The sequence below is a fragment of the Diceros bicornis genome, chromosome 19 (assembly GCF_020826845.1).
Source record: "Diceros bicornis minor isolate mBicDic1 chromosome 19, mDicBic1.mat.cur, whole genome shotgun sequence".
Lineage (NCBI taxonomy): Eukaryota > Metazoa > Chordata > Mammalia > Perissodactyla > Rhinocerotidae > Diceros > Diceros bicornis.
Window position 1 is genome coordinate 56,006,729 of NC_080758.1, and position 16,207 is coordinate 56,022,935.

Genomic DNA, 16,207 nt, shown 5'->3' on the forward strand with positions numbered 1-16,207 from the left:
CCTTCCTCGTCTTTAGCTACAATACTTAAGCGGGCAGCTGAGACAGAGGGACGAGTTGCTCATTTCTGAGTTTCTCCCATGTATACATGTTATTAAACTTGGTTTTATTTTCTCCTGCTAACCTGTCTTGTTAATTATTTGGCCAGCCATAAGAACCTTAAGAAAAGGACAGAGGAAGATTCTCTCTCTCCCCCAACAGTTTTTGTGCCCAACGTGGGGCTACACTGGCTGGCAAGTTGCGTTCTCTGGCTGGAAGAACTGCCTTCTCCCTGGATTACTTCAGATGATGAGATACGGGAACGCCTGACGAAAGTCGGCAAAATATAAGACTTCTTACCACGTCAGCCTCCCAGAATCTCTACCTGTGGAGTCCGGTGGAAGGAAGTGGTGAGAATTTTTTTCTCTTTCTAAATTTAGATTGGCAGGAGAAAATATTTGGGAAACGAGTTTCTTGTGCTTTTAGTGACGCTGGTACATTTGGTAGAGTACTCTTGGTTTTGATCTTGATCCCTTTTCCTCCCAGAGATAGTCTCTGTTTTTCTCTTTTGTCTTTGTCTTTTGTATCGTGTGTCATAAGAAGGAAATACCATAGTGTAGGACGCAGGCATAGACCCTATAAGCCTAATGTCTGGGCCGGCCCCACAGACTGGTGAGTTTGTGGGTCTCACCAGACTGGCGTCTATTTAGACAAACTTTGCTGTGGGTTAATATGCACATGAAGTGAAGGCCATTGCCAAGGGCATCTTGGAAGCCAAAAAGGCCACAAATTTGGTGGGCACGGGTCGAGCGGTTAAGAGCCATTAGGGCGCTCGCCACTTTCAGGAAACTCCCGTGACAGGATAAGTTGGGTCACGGAACGGGGTAGATGACACAGGTCCCCCGTCAACTGCAAGAAAATGTCCATGCAATGACGAGGTACTCTGTAAAGCACACAGTCCCCAACCCCGTGACACCTCCCCTCCTAGGTATTATTCTGGCTCCAACAGACCTAAGGCGTGGCTAAAGCTGTCATTGTGCACATAAGAAAAAAACCGGATGAGGTTTTTCCTTCTGTCTTGTTCTGTGTCCTGAGACAACTTGGCTTTGTGCCAAGTGAGAATATCCTCCTTGGTCTCCACCATATGGAAGGTGCATTTACTGGGGTGCCCCTTGGTGGCCAGTCGAATAGACTGGGGTTCTGAACTGTCTCTTTGTCTGGCTGTGCCAAGCTCTCAGGGGAGTTTGTCATAAAGGGCCCAGTCCATAAGGGCTTTTGTCGTCTTAACCTTCGTTGCTTGTTAGTGCTGGAAAAATCCCATACCAGTATCACCTGCCCGATGTCACAGATTAGCGTAGCGGGTCTGTGACTGGAGGCGTCCCACACTATTGTGGGAGACCGGAGACACCGTTTTCACTACACCATCCTTACCGCCTGTGCAACGAAGGTCTTTACTTTCTCTGAATATCTTTGGGAGTGAATTCTGTGGATCATGGGGGCTACATCATCTGCGCCCTCACCAGGGACGCCTCTTGCGTCCACGGTAAAGATTTATTCTAAGCGTGGAAAGTTACCTCTGGGTCTTTCTTAAAAAGTCTTATTGGATCGAGTCACTATTGGAATAAATATACAAATGAAGATCCTACTCGTCAATGGCCAGATGACGGATTCTTTGAATTGGGAAAACTTCTAAATTGGGGGAAAAAAATATGTTTTGAGAGCTCTCACACAATTGTTTAATTGGTACCTAAAAAAGGGCCAGAAAAAGGAGGGGAAAAATTTAAATAGCCTTAAGAGCTTGACTCAGGTTACAATTGAATTGAGAACATGTAAAAGTGTAAGTGTTGATAAGATTATAAAGGTTGGAATGTTTGAGCTAATTTTATATAAAGAGGTTACATCAACTTTGCCTGAGTATATTTTAAAATGTCTGACTGGGAATTCTTCCCTTGTCCAAAATCAGAAGACCCAGATCTATTAATAAAAATCTTAATGATAACTATGGTTAAAGGTATAAGAGGTGATGAAATTTACATGAAGTTTTGTACAAAAAACTGATGTTATTTCTATTACAGAACTGGTTAACAAAAATAGTAATTTAAATGATGGCTAATTTTATCTAATGTCTTATGAAGTCTTATAGACAATCTAAATAATTATTGGGAACAAGTAACTAAATAGTTGTGAAAAAGATGAATGTTGGGTGAACTTTAAACAATAATTATGTGTTATGGTGGTTACAGCTTCCAAACTCTTTTTGGTGACATAAAACTTTAGAGTTTTGCTAAATTTTGTGATAAAAATTCACTGAGTATTATCATTTCCAAATAAGATAAGATATTAGACATTGATTGCTAAACTTACGTTTGTCTACTTTTGGCTTTTCATTACAGGAAAACTAAAAGGTGTTTTGGGTCTATTGGTAAACGTGTGTTTTATTAAAAGATTGTACTATAAAGGAACATATTTCTAGAAGTTATGAAGTCTTTATAAATTTTCCAAGCTACAAGATCCTAATGTAAAAGAAAGTTTATAATTGTTTACTTAGTTTTTACTTACAAATTGGGGTTTCTAAGAGTTAAAATTTCTAATTAGTATATGTGATTGAAGCTACTAAATATTAAGAAAATTATGTCTGTGTACAAGGAAAGTAAGATGTATAAAGAAGGAACAAAGAATGGAGATATTTTATTTGATTGATTAAGAAAGATAAATTTGTCTTCAAGAACTAGGAGGGAAAAGAAAGACATGGGACAAATTCTGAATGTAAAAAGAAAGTTATAGGTTTGTGGAAGAGGAATTCTGGAAAAGCAGTTTTTGTATGGTCAAGTTGGCTCAGATTGAAATGAATTTAATTAAGTAAATGAGTTTTAATATCAGAAGGAAGCTGGTACAAAATTATAATTTGGTCTTCTTTCTCTTAAAAGGATAATTTTCTTGAACTTGATAAAGAGGTTATAAAAGATTTTTCTTTACCTTTGGGTAAGTCTACCTAAAAGACGGAAAAAAAAAATCTGTTAAAATGATTTCCTGCGTTCAAAAGACTGAGGTCTCTCTATTAAAATGTTTGGACTGTCAATGCTCTCTTTGCTTTAACGTTTTCTATTTTTGACAAGCTCCCCAAAATTCATATAAATAAAGTCTTTTTTTTTACTTTTTTTCTTTGAGAATTTTCAAAGGGCCCTGGAACTTCTCAAAGAAATTTGCTCTCTTCCTACAAAGGGAAAGATACTAAATTTATTAGGCTTATTCCGTATGTTAAATTACATGGAAAGCATTGTCAGACAAGTGATGGTAAGTCTGCTTAGGCGCTGTTATGTGGGCAAATGTTATTGACATAGGTGTTTTAAAATTGTATAACATTACTGAAATTCTGATCTGTCCTGATTATCAGTCATAATTCTGGTTATTATTATTTTAAAGTGTTGTATGTCACAAAATTAACCAAATTCCTCTGTCAATTGCCATTTTGAGGTCTTGTTTACAGACTTATTTCTTTGCTCTAATGCCCTTGCAAAATGTTTCAACTTCAGAAAAATTCATGGAAAGGACTCTGACATTTACACTGGAGTACAGGTTTCTGACAAACTTTCTGATAATAAAACTGAACTTGGTAAGAAATTACAGAAAGCTGATGGAAAGACTGATAACTTCATGAAACTGCTCACAAAAAGATTGGGATCAAGAATGGATTACACAGGACTGAATGAACTGATAAGGATGATTATAATTTTTATTATTTTTCATTTGAAGTATTGCTGAATTTTTAATATTTTGTTTTTTTAGATTTAAGGAAAACTTTTTCTCTTTTCTCCTGAGCTAGCTATGACTTATAACAATTTGGTAAATAATATTTTTGTAAGTAAAATTGAAATATTTATCTTTCTCTCTATCTGATCCCTCGAATTTGGAAACTCTTGGTGAGTATTGTTGTTTTCATGGCAATATAGTTATTTGCATAAGTTCAATAAGAATCTCTTCTCCTTATAACAGGACACAATTGGAAACACTGGTTCTATTACCAAGGCTGTGACTGGAACATCATATTTGCGATATAACCATACAGCTTTTGAGGAATGAAGATTGGACTTTATGGAATAAAGCCACGTGGAAACATTGCCCTGGTACCTTATGTTCCAAGCAGCGCTTACCAGGATAAGTAAAGAATGTCACTTATCTGGCAAGCACAAGGAACCTCGAAATATTTTGGGGGAACCTCGGAAGAGAGGAGTTCACCCAAATCTGTAGGTATTACAGGCAAAGTCTGATAACAAAATTTTGGCTTGGCTTTCCTGGCCTGGAGAGGCCTTTAAAGTTCAATCTGAGATTCCTTATAAAAAGTTCCAGCAAAGCAGATTTAAAAGAGCCTATGTGATCAATTGCCATTCTTGCTGTACTTATGTAAATAATTGGGCCAACTCTATTGGAACTAGACTTATTTTGCAAACTACTTAGTTTTAATTTGTCCATCTTTGATAAAAATGAGGGTGATTTTAGAAAGAAAAATTATATTTCTGTAAAAACTATAGTGTAGATTTGCGGATATTAGATCCTGGTTTTGTTAATTGTCTTTTAAGGTTTTTGTTTTATATTGTTGACTTGACTGGATCCTGATTTCTTCTAGTCTCCTAAAATATCTGGCTACAGATGTCCAAACTAACGTTTTTTATTTTTTCCATCATTTTCATTTGGAATCGCTGAAAACTGAACCTGCCCTTTTTCCTGAAGCCTTTCAAACTGAAGCTGATGGACTTGCTATAAACTTAAGAGATTACCCGATGACATCATCAGAGACATTTTAAACTGCAAAAGCTGCTTTGACGCTGACATCTAAAAATCTTATCTGGCTGTCCTCTAAACTCAGAAACTGCTTTACAACTTGCTCCAACCATTAACCTTGTTTTTCTTTCGTTTACATAGAAATGCTTCCATTAAATACTTGATTGCTTGCTTCCACGATATAGGTGTAACCTTGAGAGCCCACCTGCATCACCACCTTCTAAAATGTACTTAATTGAACTATCTATTATCAGGACTAAGAAATGTGCTCAGTGAGATGAAACAATCTACCAACTCAGCTTTTGGACTATGAAACGTCTTTAATTTTCAAAAGGACTGTGAAACTTCTAGGAAAGTTTCAGAGGAGGGAACTGATGGTGCTCAGGGCAAGTTACCCCAGGAGGCACCACTCTGGTATGCAGATTATTTCGAGCTGAAGACAATAAGGACTCAGAGAGCTCAGGAAGAATATTTGAGTTTCCCCTCCCAGACTACCTAAAGAATTTAAAACAAAAGATCTGTTTCAGGAAGGAGTTATTATCATGATGGCTGTAAAGATAATGTAGGATAGCGGTTACAAAAGGAAAGACACCAAGCCCCTTATATCAAAAACTTTATCTCTCCCTCCACATTATCTATAGATGACCCTGAGAGGAGTTGTCAGGCAAACATTTGCATTTCTATCTCCATGTGAGTTGCCTCTTGCCCTCTGAGGTCCCAGACCACTACCCACCCCCAACACGTTCCTCGCCTTTAACTGCAATACTTAAGCAGGCAGCTTAGACAGAGGGATGCGTTGCTCATTTCTGAGTTTCTCCCATGTATACATGTTACTAAACTTGTTATTATTTTCTCCTGCTAACTTGGCTTGTTAATTATTTGGCCAGCCATAAGAACCTTAAGGGAAAGGGCAGAGGGAGATTCTCCCTCTTCCCCCAACAACAAGATTATCTGATTCCCAGAAAAAGAAAACAGTACTATAATATTAAGGCTACAACTGTCAAAATGAAGCCAATATACACTCAAGTCAAGCTTTTGCTCAAAAGTTAATTGGCTCCTCTTTGAAACTTTATCATGTTTATTATGTAAGCATAATATAGAGCCTAGAATATAGAAAGTGCTTATTGGTAAGTTAACATTGTGATCATTTATTTTGTAAATGTTAGTATGAGAGATGTAATTCGTTTTCTAGTATATTCAGATTTTCAAGTTCTGCTAAACCTAAAGCCACATTACTGGCAAGTTGGGATACCTCTAGACATCTGAAAAATATGAATCCTAAACAGAAGCATATAAATTCTCTATTCATCAGGTTCTAAGTTCTAAAACATTCTAAGGTGTTGGAACAAATCAATGGCATTCCAAATTTACAGTAAGGCTACATGTGCCACACAGGATCCTACAGGAAGAGAAATCCAGATTTTAAATAGAGGAGATTATGCACAAAAATAAAGTACGTTTTCAAGTCTGAAAGGGGATTTCAAGAAAGAAGAGACTCTCAGAACATGTGGGAAGTGGTAAATAACTTATCAAGGGCTCTCTAAAGGAGAACATATTGTGGACAAAAGAGCTTCACACCAGAGAGCTAAAATGGCATCTCTGGAATCCTTACGATGAAATAGATGCTGAACTACTATTTCCTGAAACTTAAAATGCACCTTGGGCCGGCCCCGTGGCTTATCAGTTAAGTGCACACGCTCCGCTACCTGCGGCCCGGGTTCGGATCCCGGGCGCGCACCGACGCACGGCTTCTCCGAGCACGCTGAGGCCGCATCCCACATACAGCAACTAGAAGGATGTGCAACTATGACATACAACTATCTACTGGGGCTTTGGGGGAAAATAAAAGGAGGAGGATTGGCAGCGGATGTTAGCTCAGAGCTGGTCTTCCACAGCAAAATGAGGGGGATTAGCATGGATGTTAGCTCAGGGCTGATCGTCCTCACACAAAAAAATAAAAATAAAATGCATCTTATCCTCCAAACAAATACCACCTCCTGCCTTGCAGCTTACCTGGACATAGTGATGTGTTGGAATCGTTTTTCTAATTCATTGGTTCTTTTTTTTTTTGAAGATTTTATGTATTTATTTTTCCCCCCAAAGCCCCAGTAGATAGTTGTGTGTCATAGCTGCACATCCTTCTAGTTGCTGTATGTGGGACTTGGCCACAGCATGGCAGGAGAAGTGGTGCCTTGGTGCGCGCCCAGGAACCGAACCTGATCCACCAGCAGCAGAGCGTGCGCACTTAACCGCCAAGCCACGGGGCCGGCCCCTAATTCATTGGTTCTTAAACTTGATGGGCACCAGAAGCACCTGGAGGCCTTGTTGAAACCCAGATTGCCAGGCCCCACCCCAGACTTGCCAGTTCAGCAGGTCTGCAGCAGCACCTGACAATTTGCATTTCAGCCCAGTTCCCAGGTGATGCTGATGCTGCTGGTCCAAGGACTCCACTTTGAGAACCACAGCCTGATTTGCACCCTATATATGGTTACCAAATCCATTATTTTATCCTTTGGCTGCTACTTTTCCTTTATCACATCAGCACCTTAGCTCCGAATCTCCTCACCTAGCAATGGGAATACGTGGAGAGTTTAACAGCTGGTTCTCCTTTCCAGATCAGTTCTCCCTCTTCCTCTCAATACTACATTCTCTTGCCAGGTAACTGTTCCTTAAACATCAGTGCATCATAGATCTTCCTCGCTCAAAAACTCATGACTCTTATGCTGAACACAAGACATTTTAAATTCTCCACTTGGTTCACAATGTCTTTAATAGCCTTACTTTAATAGTAAAATGTGGACACCCTGTTCCATACCCTGCCTGCTATAAAGGAGTATGTGAGGATTACATAAGATACAGTCAGTTCTCTTTCTGCACAGTGTGACATTCTATAAGGTCATTGTGTACACTGAATCGGTGAATATGACCCACTGCTCCTACGGGAAATGCAGTGTTAGGTTTCTGTAAGCCTTAGTCACATTTTCTTCAACTCATCAGTACATTACCTTGTTCTCTGTGTGTTCTCTTTAAAGTCACCTTATTTAATATATATTGTTGATATATTAACATTGAACTCACACCAACAGCACTGTAACTCGTGTCTGATAGTAGCTTGTCGAACACACATACTTTCTCAGTAAAGGCACGTCACAGCCTCTTGCCCTGAGGAACACCAGGCAGCATTGCAGCACTACACATGGGGGACATATTAAATGGCAAGGTCACCAACATAATGCACAAAAAGATAAGAAATGAGGCACTAAATAGACTGCAAGAAGGACACTTGTTTACAATGTGGGCTGAAACAAGAGGGCAGAGCAGCACCTTGTTCCCCCTCAGCTGGGAACGTGCACGTCGAGTGAATCAAATTTCTCACCACTTTGTGCATATCTGCAAATGGACATGAAAGCCCTGAGAGTGTTCATTTGGGGGCTGCCAGTACATTTTAGCTAGTGGGCAAGTGTGCAAACACGGAATCCACAAATAATGAGGAGCAACTATATTATGAAAGCATCTTTTCAAAACCAGAATATTGCTTATATATAAGAGCAATAATGATAACATAACAGCTAACATTTAATTGCCTACTGTGTGCCAGGAGCTCTTCTAAGTACTTTACATAAGTTAATGCATGTAAATCTCACTAAAACGCTACAAGACAGGAGTTTTCAGTAGCCCCTTTTGATAGATGAGGAAACTAAGGTTCAGAGAGTAAATATTTCCACAGGTTCTCCAGTTAAAAGTGGAATAACTGGGATTGATGCCCAGACAAACTAGTCCAAAGCCCACAGCCTCAACCACTATGGTAGGAATGTGAGCGAATTTTCTACCACTCCCTAAAAAGCCCCTTCTGATGCAGCCTGTGTGGTCTCACACATACTTATTCACTCATCAAACATTTTCTGAGTGCACCAAAGGTGTCAGGTACGGTGTTTAGATACTGGAGGGACAAATAGAATATCGTCACAAATAATCCATAACCAACCAATAAATCAAAATTGGGGTGAGTTTATTATGAGCCAAGCTTTGAGGATCATATAGCCCAGGAGAGTCTTTTCACAAAGAAATGGAGCACTGCAAAGAAGTGGGGTGTATAGTGTGGTTATATACCATCAAAGAGCATGTACCACATGTGATTGCAATGTCCCTTTTACAATAGCCACGACATTGACCTGTTGGCACGTGGATTGATGGACACTATGGGTATCAGGTGTGCTGTCTCCATGGGCGTGGCTGTTGTCTCAAGTTTGGTGGTCACGGAATGATCGCAGCAATCAAATCCTAGCCTATGGAGAAATGCTTATCCTTAAGGAAATGCTAATTTGGGGGAAGTTGCATTTACACCTTAAGGGCATTGCTTTTGTCTTTGGGACACGTTAATTGCTTAAAGCGGATATACAATGGATGAACAGAGGCTACAGGCCCCTTTTGGGGAAAAGAAAAAAAAAACAAGGTCAGGCCCAATTAGTTTTACACCAAATGGCTTCCTCATATGCTCCAATGTATCCTGTTGCTGGCCATTTATTCATCAAGAAGAAGGATCGTCTCAGATTTAAGGAGCTCACTGTCTATGAGACAAGAATAAAACAACAGTTATGGAAAAGGAAATAAGTACAGGGTCCCAGAGTGGGGACATCAAAATGGGTCTCTAGATGGAGACCTCTCAGGAAATGTCTTCAAGAGGAAGGAACATTTGATATGAGTTTAGATCAAGAAATAGGAATTAAGTTGATTAATAAAGGAGGTAGGAGTGCAGAAGAAACACATATAAAAAGACAGATATAAAGGATGCTAAAGCTTTCAGAAAATGGGGGTATTTTTAAGGCTGGAACAAAGCGAACATGTAGGACACAGTGGGTGATGAGGCTAAAGATGAGGACAGCAAGAGAAAGCCTGCGTGTCCAGCTCAGGAGTCTGAATGTTCTCTCGGATGCTCTGAGCAGTCATTGAAGGAGTCTAAGCAGATATCAGATTTAAGCAAATTTGGATTCTAGAAGGTAACTCTGGAGGCATTGTGAAGGAAAGATTAGAAGAAATTAAGACTGAAGGAAAGGGACCTGTTGGAAGACTAGGCAGCGATCCAGATAAGATAGGTCTTGGCCGGCCCGGTGGCGCAAGCTGTTAAGCATGCGTGGTCCAATGCGGTGGCCCGGGCCTCGCCGGTTAGGATCTCGGGTGCGCACCAACGTAGCGCTTGGCAGGCCATTCTGTGGCAGCATCCCATACAAAGTGGAGGAAAGTGGGCATGGATGTTAGCCCAGGGCCAGTCTCCCTCAGCAAAAAAAGAGGAGGATTGGCAGATGTTAGCACAGGGCTGATCTCCTCACACACACAAAAAAGATAGGCCTTGGCTCAACCACGGAGTCTGCAGGTGGAGGAGGCCAGGAGGTGGGAAACAGTGCTGGGTTCCTGCAGGAGGAAACTGAGCTGCCTCTCAGTCACGGGAAGACTGTGCCTGTCATGGCCTCCCCACTCCCATGCCCAAATGCCATGTTCCTTTCTGCTTCAGTACCTTTCCTCTCTTCTCCCATCTGAAATCCTCACTCTTTCTTCCCTCCACCTGCTCAAAAGTGGTCCCTTTGAGGACTTGATCTAGTCTACCTCTCCTAAGAAGCTGTCCTTAATTACAATTTCTCGATAACATTCTCATTTTTTTTAAGGTTCTGTAATACAACATACACTAAATACCTTGGCAGAATCAAATTATATCTTGCAAACAATTTCATGTATGTGGAGGAGCTTGGAACCGTATAATTCTTTATATTTCCTTCGATACCTACCACAAATACCTTGCACATAGACGTCAATGGATGTCCAGTAAAGTTAAATAGAGTGGAAGCACACTTTATAAGCTAAAAACTTTTATGAGTTCAGTTATTCCTTTAGATCAGCTGCTTGAACCATTTGTTTTTCTCCACAGGTCAACAGTGTTGCCCAGCACAAATGAATTTTACACCTTCTCAAACTCAATAGAGCAAAGATGGATCTTCATTCCCCTTGCAAGTCTTACTGCCCCAGAGGAAAGCAACAACATGTGACGTCTAATTCTTTCTTCACATTCTCGTCTCAAATTGTAACTGTTTCCCAGTTGCTAATTGGTTTTCATTATTAAAACTGACAAAAAAGTTTCTCATAATTTCTTTCTTTCTTTTTTTTGTGTTATGAGAAAGATCAAACCTGAGCTAACTTACAATGCCAATCCTCCTCTTTTTGCCGAGGAAGATTGGTCCTGGGCTAACAATTGTGCCCATCTTCCTCCACATTATATGGGATGCCGCCACAACATGGCTCGACAAGCGGTACATTGGTGTGCGCCCGGGATCCAAACCTCTGAACCCGGGGCTGCCGTAGCGGAGCGTGCTCACTTAACTGCTGCACCACCGGGCTGGCCCCTCTCTTTATTTCTAAAGCTAAAATGTCTAAATCTTTCTCTGGGCTAGTTGGAGTTTCCATAAAATGAAAATGTACATTCCAGAAAAATCCTTAACTTTCCAGAATAATCTTGAATATGGTAAACACCTTGGCAAAAATGTCACTGATTTTCAATGTCAGTGCCTCCACAAGGGTATCCTTGCATTGTCTCCCCTCCCAACCACCTCTCACTTTGGCCCTCCCCAGGCTCATGGGGTCAAACTCTTTACTGAGCGCTAGGAATGATCAGAGTCTGAGGGAGACTTCAAGGATGACTAAGCCATGGTTTCTGACCCCAACCATCTCTCTCCATCTCTGCTTTAACCTCTATTTTTCTTACTCTGGTTTCTACTTTAGTTGTTTACTTGTCTTGTGAATTGTTGTTTTGTGGTTTATAATTATCATGTAAATTCATATTACTTGTTGCCTTAGAGTTTAGAAAGAACTTACATTAAACAATGTTTTTTCCCAGCCCTTTGATGTGTCTAACACCTTTCAACGAAATTCAAGTGGCTTCTTGTTTTTACGTCTCCATCATTATTTAGAATTATGTTCACCCCACACTTTTGAACTGACTAATGCTGCTTTATTCTTTAAACTATTCTATGACAAGACTCACGTGAGGAATCCCTGAAGCACCATCAGCTAGGCATCCCCACATTCCTCACATCTGTTTCCTTGATTTGTTCCTAACTAAAGATGTTTCTGAAACTAATACTGAATTGTACCAAGTGGTCATTGCATAAAAAGCACTATCACAGATACCTTAAAGAGAAGAAATGGAAAAGAATATTCAATTCCTCAGATAAGTTTGCAATCCAATGAGGCATTGAGGGGACCAGGGGGCACTGATCAGAGCAGGAATCTAAGAGAAGAGTTTTAAGTCAATTTCAAATGAGGTTAAAACTGGAATGAGATAGTATTTTACCGGTTATCTGAAATCATAGGCATTTTTCTGACCTATGAAAATTTATTTGCATATAAACTGTACGTGTGGGGTAAGAGAGTGCTGATATTTTTTGATTTCTTTTTATTATTCACCACTTTGTAATAGATGTGGCTATTCACAATTAATAAATATCATAACGTGGAGAGACCCAATTGCCTCTTGTTATCAATTCTTACACAAAGCTAAAGTTTTAAAGATCAAACTTCATTCTAGTTACCTTGCAACTAGTCTATTTATATCAGAAAGATGCTGAGTTTTAGGAAAATACTTCAAAACACAAATTTTATATGTAATTTCAAAAGCAAAAAATGAGTTAAAAATTGGGTGGTAACCAGTTTTGCTGCTATATATTAAACTTTAACATGGGAGCAGACATTTTTAGAGAATATAATTGATATTTGCCTATTTGTATATTGTAGAATGTTAAAGGATTTACAGTTTTAATAGTATTTCAAATACCAGAGAATAAAAAACAGAACTGTTTCAGTTTTACGAAATAGCTTTTTAGACATAGCAGATTTTCAGAGCATATTACTTGAAAATAAAATAATCAGTTAGTGAGGTTTAAGCCATGTGGTTTTATTTTGAAATTGCTCATTCCATAGGAGCATCAGTAAAAGCCCTCCAGGAGTAGCTGATGCTCTTTCCTTCCGCCTGAGCACCGGCTGTATTTTCTTTAAGCCTCAGACTCTCGGGCAACACCATAGCCCTCAACTCTGTTTAGTTGAGAAAAGGCTTTATGAGTCATATGTTTTTTCTAGGGGTATGGAGCTCCCAGACTTATTAAGTACAGGGAGAGAGTAAGAGTCTGAACACATTCAATAAACTCCAATGTGCTCAGGTGAGAAGACAGGTGCCTGAACTCACATGTGAAGAAGAACTTAAGAGGATGCTTTCTGACTCTGGTTCGTGCCTCTGACTAAGCAGTCCTGGACATCCCCGTTACAGCCACGGAATAACACAGGCAGTCTTGATGGAGCAGAAGTCCTCCTATGTCCATCATTTGTGCAGAGCAAACTGGCTTAAGATCTCTCATTTCCTGCTGCAGTGGTAATTTACAGAGATACAGAACTGCCATCTAGTGACTAAGAGAGCAGCAAAGTGCTTTACATGAAAAGTGAAATTCTGAGTTTTATAAAACAGAACAGTGAAGCACTAAAGTTGGTAAAGTTGATACAATGTGGCACACGAAAGTTATAGTAAACCTGAAAAATGTGTAGGTGAACTAATCAGTTGCTCTCTATGCCTCTAAAACATGTCTTGACATCCTACTCATAAATAGTAGAGTTTAAATATAATAGAATAACTTTGGAAACAAACTTCTCATCTCATCTCATCCACTGCTGTTGGCAGGAGCCGGTATTAAATAACCAGATGGTGAGAACCCATGTTGAAGCACCATTTTTATCACAATGGAGAGAATATGAGGCATAACCCAACGGACTGATGTTCACATCTTCCCTCTTACCCTTGATCAGTTTTGTAAACATGGTTTTCTTTATCAGTTAAATATGAATTATAACAGTTACTTTAAAGGATTACTGTAAGAATTGCATAAGGGAATACAGTAAAGGAACTGGCGCACAGTAGATTGATAGTTAATTCTCCTGCCCTGTCTCTCTTCTAAGAAACATACAGAAATAATCTAAGAATAGAACCCATGTATAAAGTAAACTTATGACAAACAGTCAATGGCTCCTGAAGTAAGGGACATCATTGTTGAGTGCTTAACCTCAACTGCCTCCAAATACTGTTAACTCTCAATTAATTTTATGTGTTTTCTGTCTTCCAGACACTTCACTGGCTACAAGGAAAGGAGAAGTGTGAAATTGAAATTAATTTCACCCTTGAATGGCCTAGCTGTAACAACAGGTGTTTTAAATCACCTAGTTCTTCAGGTTTTCTGCTTATTACTATATATTTTAACATGGTTCACAGCCAGAGAAAATAAGAAAATCATTATAATTTTACACACGTGAATATATGTCTTGACTATTACAGCTGGACTCTTAATATATAGAGCAATGTTGTACATGTTTTGTGCTTGTTGATAGTACAGAATACTTTTGTCCAGGCTTTCTTTGGCATTATCATAAATAATGAAGATCTCAGTAATATAAGCCCAGGAGAAAAGGGTTTATAAAAATCTAACATACTATCCTAGTCATGCCTCAAAAAAAAAAAAGCTATAAAAATAATGAGAGGATATTTTGAAGGCACTATTTTTCTTAATTATTTCCAACTTTATTTCCCTTTACCTCTTTTTAATCTTTCTCCGTCTTATTCGCTATTGGCTAATCATCTCACAGTAATTAAATCACCCTCAGCTGAGTCCACCATGCCTCTTCAAGTGCCCCAGCCTAATGTCTGTCTCAGCTCTGACAAAAAGTAGCTGGGAAAACCTGTTTTGTGGCACTATTCTTAAGAATATCTTTACTCTTGGGCTGGCCCCGTGGCTTAGTGGTAAGTGTGCACACTCTGCTGCTGGCGGCCCGGGTTTGGATCCCAGGCATGCACTGACATGCCAGTTCTCTGGCCATGCTGACACCGCGTCCCAAATACAGCAACTAGAAGGATGTGCAACTATGACATACAACTATCTACTGGGGCTTTGCGGGGAAAATAAATAAATAAATAAAATTATTAAAAAAAAAAGAACATCTTTACTCTTACAATAATAGCTATATGTTTGAAAGGCACCAGTGGATTACAAAATGAAGTACTTGACCAATGTTGTATCCTCATTTTCCCTCCAGGGAGAACACAACATTCGTGTGTAATGCAGGGCTGCTGCTTTATTGTTCTCTCCTTTCAAGACATTTTATTACTTGTAAAACATAATAGGATTAATGGTGATATATGAGTAACAATATAAACTTACAGACAGCAAAAAGATACTATTTCAGTGTCATCATTTTATGTACTGTAACAAACAGTAATATTTTCATAGTGTAATATCTTGATTGATCATAAATTTTTTCCTGGCTCATTTTTATGCTAATTCATTTATTAGATTACCAAATTTATACTTTTATGATCTTTATTTTCAATCAATATAATTGAAGGGACATCAGTTGTTTTTGGTAAGTGAAAGTTCAGAAAAAATTTTTGATAATGTATAAGTTTGAGAAGGATCTTTTTGTTTTTTAAAAGAGAAGTCAGGCCTGGCCCTGTGGCTTAGTGGTTAACTGCGCGCGCTCCGCTGCTGGAGGCCCGGGTTCGGATCCCGGGCACGCACCGACGCACCACTTCTCCGGCCATGCTGAGGCAGTGTCCCACATACATCAAGGATGTGCAGCTATGACATACAGCTATCTACTCGAGCTTTGGGGGAAAAATAAATAAATAAAATTATAAAAAATATAAAAGAGAAGTCATTTAATATTTAGAAAAGTTCTCAAAAATCATCAAACTCTTTAATTTTACAGAAAGGAATACTACGTTCCAGAGAGCCTAAGTACGTTGTCACACACTAACCAGAAACAGACCTGGGCCTAGAACTCAGGTCTGAGTCACCTGACTTCTACTGGACCACACTCAAGGGAGCACACCCTCTTCTTACTGGTAATTTCTAATACTAAGTTATTTTCAAAAGCACAGTTGAGAGAAATTGTAAATAAATAAAACATGATTTTATATAAAAAAGTAGCAATTGCGACCCACAATTTCTATTCCATATGAGTGTTTCCTTTCTTGTAGGTTTCTTGTTTTTAATACCAAGTCCATTTTGGTAACAAGAAAAAAGACATAATGTTTAGTTTCTTTAGTAACATACAAAAAGCTTCTGTGGAAATTAAAAAGACACTAACTAATGTCTCGTCTACTAAAGCAACTTAAGAATATTATTTGATTTTGGGAAAGCTCTGAGAGATTTTTTTAAAAATCATATCCACGTGACTATTAGTCCAGCCAGGCACATCTCCACATGACATCTCCTAGAGTGCCCAGTTTTCTGCTGGATCCAGCTATTGTCAGGCCCAATGCTCTGGCTGAGTAGAGAATGATGCCGCTTCTGAAAAGCATGTACTCAGTTCCACTTCAAGGCTGATTGATGGAGACACTAGGAAAGGAAAAGATGAAAATATTACCCT